Source organism: Vombatus ursinus, unplaced genomic scaffold (genome assembly GCF_900497805.2).
Source record: "Vombatus ursinus unplaced genomic scaffold, bare-nosed wombat genome assembly UNPS02014814.1, whole genome shotgun sequence".
In the NCBI taxonomy this organism is placed as follows: Eukaryota; Metazoa; Chordata; class Mammalia; order Diprotodontia; family Vombatidae; genus Vombatus; species Vombatus ursinus.
The window spans coordinates 9955694-9967079 of NW_020954592.1; the positions used below are offsets into that span (position 1 = coordinate 9955694).

The 11386-nt window shown below is 37.5% G+C and overlaps 1 pseudogene; it reads right to left on the minus strand.

Annotated features, from left to right (window-relative positions):
• Positions 1 to 10413: 10413 nt before the first annotated feature.
• Positions 10414 to 11160, minus strand: LOC114022891 (annotated as a pseudogene).
• Positions 11161 to 11386: the final 226 nt, after the last annotated feature.

Genomic DNA, 11386 nt, shown 5'->3' on the forward strand with positions numbered 1-11386 from the left:
AAGATGAGACTTTAGCTGGGACTTGAAGGAAGCCAGGGAAGCTAGAAGGTGATGAGGATTTAAAGTCAAACAAAAACTAGAAAAAATTTTGTAAGAGGCTCAGAAATTTAGATTATGTCCCCAAGCCAACTTCTAGGCATTACACCTGTTGCCTAGTCTTTGAGCAATTTCTGATATATAGAATCTTAAATGAGTTGGTTGGTTGTTGTCCTTCGTTCTCAATGAGAATGCCGTCTCAAAATGACATCACTATACTAGAGTCAAGTTACAGTATATCCAACTGTGTCTCATCAGACCAATATGAGCTCGGAATATTCTACCACAGGTCAGGCACAAATAGTCCATGTAAATGGGTAGAGAAACCCACAATTCAATACTACTTCCCATTATGTTGGGGTTTTTTTGGGGGGGAGGGAATAATTTCACACCATAGAGTCTGAAAAGTAATTTAGTTTGTGCCTGTTTCAATACCATTGCATTCCAGAAATATGAAATTCTTGTGCTGACAATGGAAAAAAATAAGTAAAACAAATATTAACATAAAATTGAGGAAATATGAATCCTTGGACTAATGCATAATGGTGTGTACTTATTCATCATTAATTGGGGGTGAGAAAATACCCTTAGTTAAATATTAATTGCAAGGTAATCTCTGGTCCATGAAATACAGTAATCAGTCAGTATTATGCTCTCAAATAAAGCTTTCAGTAGAGATGGAACTCCATCCATGCCTCCTTTTCAGTATATTTATCCACTTCTGCCAAAATCCAGAGAAGAAAAAGCAGTAAACAAGAGGTTGGGTCACTTCCAGCATGAAAGGAATGCAGAGCACAATTCTCAGGTCAGATACTGATGGAGCACTTTGCTCACTGTCAGAAGTATGGAGAATGCCAAGCTCAAATGTAATTCCCAGCACCAAAACCTCTGTCATTAATAAACATTTTTGTACCCTCCTAATCTAAATCCTTAATTTACTATCATGCTGAGAGAAAAGATGCCTTCAAGGCAATGATAATAAAAATAGCCAGCCAGAAAACTTAAAGGTAACATCTTTTTAGAAATTCTCATTGAGTTGGAACGCTGCAGTAAGAAAAGGGAAAGAAGGGAAGGGAGAGGGAATGAATATTTATATAGCACCTACTTTGTGCCAAGCACTCTGCTACATGCTTTACAATTATTATCTCATTTGATCTTCATATCAATATTGGGAAGTAGGTATTATTATTATCCCTATTTCCCAATTGAGGAAATTGAGGCAAACAGAGGTTAAATGATTTGACCAGGGTCACATAAGTGGTAAGTATCTGAGGCTGGATTTGAACTCAGGTCTTCCTGACTCCATTCTATCCTCTATGCCAACAATTTTCAAAAATGCAATTTTATAAAAACTTTAGGGAAAAGGAAAAGAAAACTCTGTAGATGTGTTTCTATTATGAAGAATTACATAATACGAGGAGAAGAGAGAAACCAGGACATTCTCTTGAGAGATTGTTGTTGTTGTTGAGTTCTTTGTGTCCAACTCTTTGTGACCCCATTTGGGGTCTTCTTGACAAATATACTGGAGTGGTTTCCCATTTCCTTCTCCAGCTCATTTTACAGATGAGGAAGTGAGGCAAATGGGGTTAAATGACTTGCCCAGAGTCACACAGCTAGTAAGCGTCTGAAGCCAGATTTGAACTCAGGAATAGGAGTCTTCCTAACTCCGGGCTTGGCACTCTCTACAACAGCAACACTTAGTTGCCCACTTTCTGGGAGATACCCATAATCAACGACCAAGGAAAAGATTAGAAGCCACTAAAAGTCACAGAATGAGAGGACAGACAGGCATGACTGGAATGAAGTGATTCTCAATTCTTATGGACAAAGCTACGAAGAACATCAAGCAGAAGATGAGAAAAAATGAATACTATAGACATAATATGCTGGGATTCCAGCAAGACTCCTAAAGTCTCTCATGTTATCCTTGTTTTTTGTGGGTATGACTAATCCTCCCTATTAAATTGTACTAAAATTTAAGCTTCTTGAGATGCAGGGAAGAAGTATTGTGTCCATTTTTGTCTTTGTATCCTCAACAAGCACAGAAAAGACACCTTGTAAATGCTGAAATGAAAATGGAGATATTTGGGTTGGATGTTGGTATAATGAATTGGATTAATGCTGGGTGAATAATGTGCTTGGTGAACAGATTGATGTCAGCCTGGAGAGGTATCTGTTAGCATCTTGGACTCTGTCCTTGGTCCTGCCTCATTCATATCTTTTATAAATTACTCCAATGAAGAGATTTATGATGTATTTGTTACATTTTCAAATGACACAGAAGGATAGAAGAGATAACTAATGTTGGAAAAGAGAATTTATGCTTAAAAGATTTCACTATGACAGAATGATGGGCCAAACTAATTATGAATTTTAGTAGCATAAATATAAAGTCTACACTTAAATTAAAAAAAAAAGATAAAAGATACAGGCATAGAATGGGAAAGTTCTGGCTCTACATCAATATATGTGCCAAAACTTAACAGTTTTAGTTGATGACAAGTTCAACAGAAGGTAAGAGTTACATAATAAGAGCTAATAAGAACTAGCATTTATAAAGTGGCCACTATGTATCAGGCACTGTGGTAAGCACTTTACAAATATTATCTCATTTGACCCTCACAACAATCCTAGGAGGTAGGTGCTATTACTATCTTCATTTTAGAATGAAGGAAACTCAGGCTAAGAGAGGTGAAAATGACTTGTCCAGGGTCACATAGCTAGTAAGTATCTAAAGCTGGACTTGAGTTTAGGTTTTCCTAACTATAGGCTCAGTGCTCTATCTCTTGTGTTACCCAACTGTGTGGTGATTATTTACCAAAAAAGTAAATGAAATCTTAGGCAGAGTTACTTTTTAAAAAGTATATTGTTTAGATTAATGATGATAATAATCCTCTGTATTCTGATATATAGCCTGATTAGGTCATGCCTAGAGCACTGAGTTCAATTTTGGGCAAAAGCGACATTGATAAAAACGACAACAACAACAACAACAACAACATTATCTGGATTAAATACAACCAGAAGAGAGCAATAGAGATGATAAAAAATGTCTGAAAATAATTTTATATCAGGAATAGTTCAATAATCTTGGAATGTATAGCTTAGAGAACATTTAGAGTATACTTTGATGGCTACCCGAAAAAGTAATAACAATCTTAAGCTGTATTTATAATGCAAGTATCATATCCAGAACAAAAGCAGTGGTAGTTTGACAGCATTCATCTTGTTCAGAAGGGGAAGAAAAGGGAAAAGAAGGGCACAAGCATTTATTAAATGCCTACTATGTGCCACGTAGTATGCTAAGCACTTTTTACAAATATTCATCTCATTTGGTCCTCACAATAATCCTGGGAAGTAGGTATTATCCCCATTAAACAGCTGAGGAAATTAAGGCAGACAAAGAATAAACGACTTTTTAGTAAATGTCAGAGGATGCATTTGAACTCATATCTTTCTGATTCCAGGCTAAGTGCTCTATGCGCTTTACCACCTAGCTGCCTCAGAATACATCTGGAGCATTGGGCTAAAGGTCTCAATCATCACCACAGTTTGCAAAGGATATTGAGGAGTTAGGCAGGCAGCTAGATGGCTAAGTGGTACAGTGGATGGAGCCTTGGGACTGGACTCAGGAAGACCTGAGTTCAAATGCAGCCTCAGACACTTACTAGCTGTGTGACCCTGGGCAAGTCACTTAACCCTATTTGCCTCAGTTTCCTCATCTAAAAATGAGCTGGAGAAGGAAATGGCAAACCATTATCTTTGCCAACAAAACCCCAAATGGAATTAGACTTGAATGTGACTAAAATTACTGAATAACAATACAAAAACAAAATTGACAAGATGAGCTACTGCCAAATCCAACTGACCTGAATAGTTGGGGGACTATTGGTTAAATGAACTGGGGATTTTTATTTTGAAGAGGAGAAGGCTTAGAGGGGATACAATAATTATCTTCAAAATGAGACATAATATAGAAAAAGGGTTACACTTGTTCTGCTTGGCCCCAGAGCAGAACTAGGAACAGTGGGTGGAAGTTGAAAAAGTGGCAAATTGGGGCTCTATATGAGAAAAATGACCTCATAATTATTGTCATCTATCCAAAAGTGAAATTCACAGCCTCAGTAGGTAGTGATTACCCCTTGCCTGAGATCTTCCAGGGGAAGCTGGATAACCACTGCTGTATGTTGTAGAGGGGATTTCTGCTGAGATAGACATTATATTACATGGTTTCTGTAATCCCTTCAGGCATGAGATTCTGTCATTCATAATTGACTTCAAGCATATTAAGGGTTGTAATCTAGATGATGAATTGAATCTCTTCAGTATAACTCCAGAAAGAGGCAGAATGATGAAGTGTTCTTGAAGCCAAGAAAATTTGGGATCAAGTCTCAACTGCAAAGAGGCAGCTAAGTGGCTCAGTGGCTAAAATGCCAGGCCTAAAGTCAGAAAGACTCATCTTCCTGAGTTCAAATCTGGCCTCAGACACTTACTAGCTGTGTGACCCTGGGGAAGTCACTTAATCCTGTTTGCCTCAGTCTCCTTATCTGTAAAATAAGCTAGAGAAGGAACCGGCTCCCATATCTTTGCCAAGAAAACCCCAAATAGAGTCATGAAGAGTTGGACACAACTGAAACAACTGAACAACTACAACCCAATTGCACTAGGTCCAATGGATGGAAGTTACAGGAAAAAAAGTTTTGAACTGTCAGCTTTATCAATAGGGGCCAACCAATCGTATGTCAGGGATTTTATAAAAGAATTCTGCTATGTGGTGAGAGGTTTGACTAGAAGACGTCTAACAGCCCCTTCCAAGGAAAAAAGGTTCCATGATTCTAAAACGCTCAAGGGCAGTCAAAGAGCCAGAAAGAAGCATGAGGCCATCTTTGAAGAGAGATCATTGATGATATAATTAGTTTCCATTTCAGTTGAGTAGTGAAGGACAAAAGTCATGATCTGCTGAGAGGAGGATCAAAGAGGGAGTCATTTTTAGTATATGATGATAGTAGAGAAGTTGATCCTTCCATTTTAACATTGTATATAAGAAAAATAAGAAGGCAATCAGAAGATACAAAGAAGTTGAGTGATTATATCTTTAGAATTGAGCAGATCTGGACTTGTTCAATGGCAGAGAAATAGGCACTAGAAGTGAATTCAAGGTCTCATGTAATGAATGGCAATATGTATCAGAGTACCTAGGATCAGGAGGAAAAAAGTCATGGCCACCTATTTGGGGGCAGAAATAAACAGGGAAGAGAAAATAGAGGGGAAAGGACAGATTTAACTGGGGAATGGAAATTGGTGGATAATTTTGATCTTTTCCATCCAGTAGCATTAAGGGCACTGGGGAAGGACCGGGGAATTGAAGAAATAATTAAAAGTTTGTGATAACCATAATAAATTGAGGATTTACTTCACTCCAAATTATATAGATAGTATAAGGACAAAATAACACCTATTAAATGTTGCTTAAGAAAGCCATTAAATAAAAGCTTGACTATTTCAATGGATTTGTGATCTTCTCTACATAGACACTCCCTCTGGTAGTGCAAATGGCAATCTTGCTATATCTTCACATACAATGTTATGCTTGGCAATGTGCGCTCACAAATACTCCACAGTAGGTAAACCTAAAATTTTGGAGGCCTTCTTCTAGAGTTCTTGACATTGAATGAATACCAGAGAGTCACACGGGCTATGTCCTCATTATCAGGTGTCCTTCCTTCTTTCTACCTGACCACACCATTTTCTTATCTAATCATTCTATGATGATATCTCTTTATGTAATTTCACATACACAATTTTCCATTGGCAAATGTTTCTATTTGTATGTATTACCATGCTCTTCACCACTGTCCTTTGATTGACTTGTAACATCAGTTCTTAGGAACTGTAGCTTTCTGATTCACAGCCATATAGGATCACCAGATATGGGAAAATATGAGACTTTGTTGTTGGGAAAACTTGAGGTGATCAAAAATACTGCACAATAAACCAAAAGCAACTCACCCTATTCTCATGATATTCATTTATGATCCCAAGTTCTTATCCATCTGCCGTGCTCATCAAAGTTATATATATTGATGGACCACTTGTATATCATAATTTGTACTTGCTTTTTCCTGTGTGGATAGACAAGTTGAGCTCTTTTGAAATGATTATTTCTCATTTAGAAGGTTCTACAATATTCTGGTGCTTGATGCAATCACTATAATGTTAAATATAAACAGAAGCCTCTAGGTTCTTAGCATCAATAGGGAATCCATCTTCCCAACACAAACTTCTCTGGCATTTAAAGTCCTTCACAAACTGACTCTAGCCACTATTCCCAGACTTATACATTATTCTCCTTCATATATTCTAATCCAGCCAAAATAGTCTTCTTGATATTTCTCACACATGACGCCATCTTTCATTTCCATAGTCACACCTACCAGGCTATTCTTCATGCCTAGAATGCTCTCTCTCTTCATTTAACTTCTTAGAATCCCTAGTTTCCTTCAAAGCTCAGTTCAAGTGACAACTGTTTGGGATGTTTTTTGGAGGTAGGCTTAAGTGACTTGCCCAGGCTCACACAGCTAGTAAGTATCTGAGGACAGATTTGAAATCAGGTCCTCCTGACCCCAGGGCCAGTGATCTATCCATTGTGCTACCTAGCTGCCCCAAGTGTCACCTCTTACATGACTTTTTTCCTGATTCCCTCTTACCTCTCAGAAGCTATTATCTCCTTCCCCAACATATTTTCTTTGTATTTATTTTTTAGATACTTACATAAGGTACTTGCTCTTTAAGGTCCTTTTTGTATGGTGCAATTTAGGGCTGAAAAGAACAGGACAAAATACTTTAACAAAAGTTAAATTGGCAACAAAAATTTTGATACCTGAAAGGAGCAGAAAAAGACTTTCACATGAAAACAAAGAGGAATTAAAATATTTAAAATATGAAATCCCAAAGTGACTAAAATACGGGTGTGAAAAAATCAGTTTTCAGATGAAACTTCAGTGGTTTGGTACAGAAAATGAACTGTGGCTTAATTACAAAAGGTTTGAATCATCTTGTAAAGCATGTAGGATGGTGCCTTATTTTTTGTTTTTGTTTTTTTTTGTTTTGCTTTTTTATAATTAATTAATTAATTTTTAATGTTCAACATTGACTTCCATAAGATTTTAAGTTTTAGAATTTCTCTCTCTCCCTCTCCTCCCCCTCCCCAAGATGGTGTGTGCAATCTGATATAGGCTCTACTTATGCATTCATATTAAACATATTTTCACATTAGTCATGATGTAAAGAAGAATTAGAACTAATGGGAGGAACCATGAGAAAGAAGAAACAAAACAAAACAATAAAAGCAAAGGAGAGCAAATAGTATGTTTCCATCTGCATTCAGATTCCATAGCTCTTTCTCTGGATGTGGATAGCATTTTCCATCATGAGTCTTTTGGAATTGTCTTAGATCCTTGCTTTGCTGAGATGAAGTCTATCAAAGTCAGTCATCACACAATGTGGTTGTTACTGTGTACAATATTCTCCTGGTTCTGCTCATTTCACTCAGCATCAGTTCATAGAAGTTTTTCCAGGTTTTTCTCAAATCAACTTGCTCATCATTTCTTATATAACACAATAGTATTCCATTACATTCATATGTTACACTTAGCTTATTCAGCAATTCCCCAATTGATGGACATCCCCTCAATTTCCAATTCTTTGCCACCACAGAAAAGAGCTGCTATAAATAGTTTCATGCATGTGAGTCCTTTTCTCATTTTTATGATCTCTTTGGGATACAGCCCTAAAAGTGGTGTTGCTGGGTAAAGGCGCAGTTTTTACAACCCTTTGGGCATAGTTCCAAAATGCTCTCCAGAATAGTTGGATCAGTTCGCAACTCTACCAACAGTGCATTAATGTTCCAATTTTCCCATATCTTCTCCAACATTTATCATTTTCCTGTTTTTTCATTTCAGTCAATCTGATAGATATGATGGAGTAACTCAGAGTTGTTTTGATTTGCATTTCTCTAATCAATAGTGATTTAGAACATTTTTTCATATGACTATAAATAGCTTTAATTTCTTCCTCTGAAAAGTGCCTGTTCATATCCTTTGACCATTTATCAATTAGGGAATGACTTGCATTCTTATAAATTCGGCTCAGTTCTCTATATATTTTAGAAATGAGGCCATTATCAGAGATACTGGCTATAAAAATTGTTTCCCAGCTTTCTGCTTCCCTTCTAATCATGTTTGCATTGGCTTTGCTTGTGCAAAAACTTTTATTAGATTATTTAGTTTGCAATTAATTTTTTAGTCTATCTTTCCATGGCCCTGTGTTACATGTAATTTTTATTGCATCATGATCTGAACAGGATGCATTTAATATTTCTGCTTTTCTACATTAGATTGTGAGATTTTTATACCCTCATACACGGTCAATTTTTGTGCAGGTGCCATGTACTGCTGAGACAAAGATATATTCCTTCTGTCTCTATTCAATATTCTCCAGAGGTCAACCATATCTAACTTTTCTAAAATTCTATTCATCTCCTTAACTTCTTTCTTGTTTATTTTGTGGTTAGATTTATCTAATTCTGAGAGGGGGAGATTAAGGTCCTCCACTAGTATAGTTTCATTGTGTATTTCTTCCTGTAACTCTCTTAACTTCTCCTCTAAGAATTTGGATGCTATACCACTTGGTGCATAAATGTTTAGTAATGATATTACTTCATTGTTTATGGTTCATTTCAGGAGGATGCAAGTTCCTTCCTTATCTCTTTTAATTAGATCTATTTTTGCTTTTGCTTTGTCTGAGATCAGGATTGCTACTCCTCCTTTTTTCACTTGAGCTGAAACATAATATATTCTGCTCCAGCCTTTTACTTTTACTCTGTGTGTATCTCTCTGCTTCAAATGTGTTTCTTGTAAACAACAAATTGTAGGATTATGGTTTTTAATCCATTCTGCTATCTGCTCCTGTTTTATGGGAGAGTTTATCCCATTCACATTCACAGTTATGATTACTGTCTGTGTCTTTCTCTCCAACCTATCCCCGTGGCTTCTCCTACCCCCCCCCCCAGTTTATGCTTTTCTCTCTCCCTTTCTCTTCTTACTAGAGTTTTATTTTTGACCATTGTCTCCCTTAGTCTGCCCTCCCTTCTATCAGTCCTGCCTTTTCTTTCCCTTTTCCCTTTTTACTTCTATAGGGTGAGTTTGATTTCTATGCCTAATTGATTATGTTATTCCCTCTTTCAGCCAAATCCAATGACAGTAAGGTTCGAACAATGCTCATCTCCCTCCCTTCTTTCCCTGTACTATGATAGGTTTTTGTGCTTTTTCATGTGATATAATTTACCCTTATCTGCCTATTCCTTTCCTCTTCTCCCAGAACAATCCCTTTTTACCACTTAATTAGATTTTTTTATTATCAAATCAAAGTCAGCTTATACCCACACCTATGTATGTCTATGTACACCCCCTTTAAATGTCTTAATAATGATACAGTTCTTAAGAGATACACGTCATCTTCCCTTAAAGGGATGTAAACAGTTTGCCCTTATTAATAACATGTTTTTTTCTTTCCTGTTTACCTTTTTTATGTGTCTCTTGAGTCTTGTGTTTGAAGATCAGCTTTTCTGTTGAGATCTGGTCTTTTCATCAGAAAGATTTGGAAGTCCCCTATTTTGTTGAATGCCCATCTCCTCCCCTGAAGAATTATGCTCATTTTCACTGTGTAGTTGATCCTTGGTTATAATCCAAGCTCTTTTGCCTTACGGAATATCATATGCCACCCCCTGAGATCTTTTAATGTAGAAGCTACAAGGTCCTGCATAATCTTGACTGCGGTTCCACAATATTTAAATTGTTTCTGGCTGCTTGCAGTATTTTCTCTTTCACCTGGTAATTTTGGAATTTGACTGCAATATTTCTTGGCATTTTCAATTTGGGATCTCTTTCAGGAGGTGATTGGTGGATTCTTTCAATTTTTCTTCAATTTTTACCTTCTGGTTCTGCAGTTTAGGGCAGTTTTCCTTAATGATTTCCTGAAAGATGCTATCCAGACTCTTTTTTTCATCACGGTTTTCAGATATATCAATAATTTTTAAATTGTCTCTCCTGGATCTATTTTCCTGGTCAGTTGTTTTACCAATGAGGTATTTTACATTTTCTTCTATTTTTTTCATTCTTTTGTTTCTGTTTGACTGATTCTTGATATCTCATAGAGTCATTAGCTTCTACTTGCCCAATTCCAATTTTTAACAAATTGTTTTCTTCTATCAGATTTTGTAACTCTTTTTCCATTTGGCCCATTTTACTTTTCTTTTTTTTGTTTTTTTTTGTTTTTTTTAAGACAAGGATGTTTATTTGGGGGGAGCAAATGGAAGATTCACAGATTCTTCAGCCACTGGAGGGAAGGACCCTGGGGATCCTAAGGATGGCTGGGGATGTCAGGCATGTTGCCGTCATCTCGAACAGGAACGGGGTAGTTGTAAGGGGTAGCTCGGTTGACCATGCCTGTGTACCTGGTATAGGGGCTTAAGGGAGGTAGGAGCAGAGTGCCCTCCATGTTGGCCACTTTCTCTGTCACCACAGGGGCAGCTGGGATTTGTCCATTTCACTTTTCAAAGACTTGTTTTCTTCAGTGTACTTTTTTCCAATTGGCCAATTGTATTTTTTAAGGACTTATTTTCTACAGTCATTATTTGTCATTCCTTTTCCAAGCTATCAACTCTCTGTTGTATACCTATCATTCCTTTTCCCAATTTTTCTTCTAGCTCTCTTATTTGACTTTTAAAATCCTTCTTGAGCTCTCCCAAGAAGGCTTTTTGGGCTTCAGACCAGTTTATATTCTCCTTTAAGGTTTTGGATGTGGGTGTATTGACAATGTTATCCTCTTCTGAATTTGTGCTTTGATCTTCCCTGTCCCTATAATAAGAATCTTTGGTCTTTGTCCATTTCCGTTTTTTGTTCATGGTGTTCACCCATTTCCTGGCTTTTAAAATTGAGCTCTCCTGCTGGAGCACAAGGGGCACTGACCCAAGCTTCTTGTGCTAGGGGACCAGGAACTGGTCATTGGCTTTGTGTGATGGGGCCTCTGGTGCTGGCAGCTGCAGTGCTGGCAACTAGAGGTCATAGGGGTCTGGCAGCTTACCTGGTGCTGAGCTGGGGTCAGTGACACTGGAGTTCTTGGTCTGGGAGTGGGGAGTCTAACCCCTGGAGGATGCCTGCTCACCTAGGTTTCTTCAAAGCACTCAAATGTTTGACTGCAAGAGGATGTCTGTCAGCCCAGAGCTTTGCCTTCTGGAGTTGTGCTTCCTGGAGTTGTGCTGAGGCACCAGGAGATTTGGCTGCTGGAGAAT